A 903-nucleotide genomic window follows, 5' to 3' on the forward strand; every position below is an offset into this window, starting at 1 on the left:
AGGTAAGTTAGGTAGGTTCCCGCAGTATCGGTTAGTTAGGTAGGTTCCTGCAGTATCGGTTAGTTAGGTAGGTTCCCGCAGTATAGGTTAGTTAGGTAAGTTCCTGCAGTATAGTTTAGTTAAATAGGTTCCTACAGTATAGGTTAGATAGGTAGGTTCCCGCAGTATAGGTTAGATAGGTAGGTTCCCGCATTATCGGTTAGTTAGGTAGGTTCCTGCAGTATAGGTTGGTTAGGTAGGTTCCCGCAGTATCGGTTGGTTTGGTAGGTTCCCGCAGTATAGGTTAGTTAGGTAGGTTTCCGCAGTATAGGTTAGTTAGGTAGGTTCCCGCAGTATAGGTTAGTTAGGTAGGTTCCTGCAGTATAGGTTGGTTAGGTAGGTTCCCGCAGTATCGGTTAGTTAGGTAGGTTCCCGCAGTATAGGTTGGTTAGGTAGGTCCCCGCAGTATCGGTTAGTTAGGTAGGTTCCCGCAGTATAGGTTAGTTAGGTAGGTTCCCGCAGTATAGGTTAGATAGGTAGGTTCCCGCAGTATAGGGTAGTTAGGTAGGTTCCCGCAGTATAGGTTAGTTAGATAGGTTCCCGCAGTATAGGTTAGTTAGGTAGGTTCCCGAAGTATATGTTAGTTAGGTAGGTTTCCGCAGTATCGGTTAGTTAGGTAGGTTCCCGCAGTATAGGTTAGTTGGGTACGTTCCCGCAGTATCGGTTATTAGGTAGGTTCCCGCAGTGTCGGTTACTTGGGTAGGTTCCCGCAGTATAGGTTAGTTAGATAGGTTCCCGCAGTATAGGTTAGTTAGGTAGGTTCCCGCAGTATCGGTTACTTAGGTAGGTTCCCGCAGTATAGGTTACTTAGGTAGGTTCCCGCAGTATAGGTTAGGTAGATAGGTTCCCGCAGTATCATTTAGT

This window comes from Hyperolius riggenbachi, chromosome 5, assembly GCF_040937935.1.
Source record: "Hyperolius riggenbachi isolate aHypRig1 chromosome 5, aHypRig1.pri, whole genome shotgun sequence".
Taxonomy (NCBI): Eukaryota; Metazoa; Chordata; class Amphibia; order Anura; family Hyperoliidae; genus Hyperolius; species Hyperolius riggenbachi.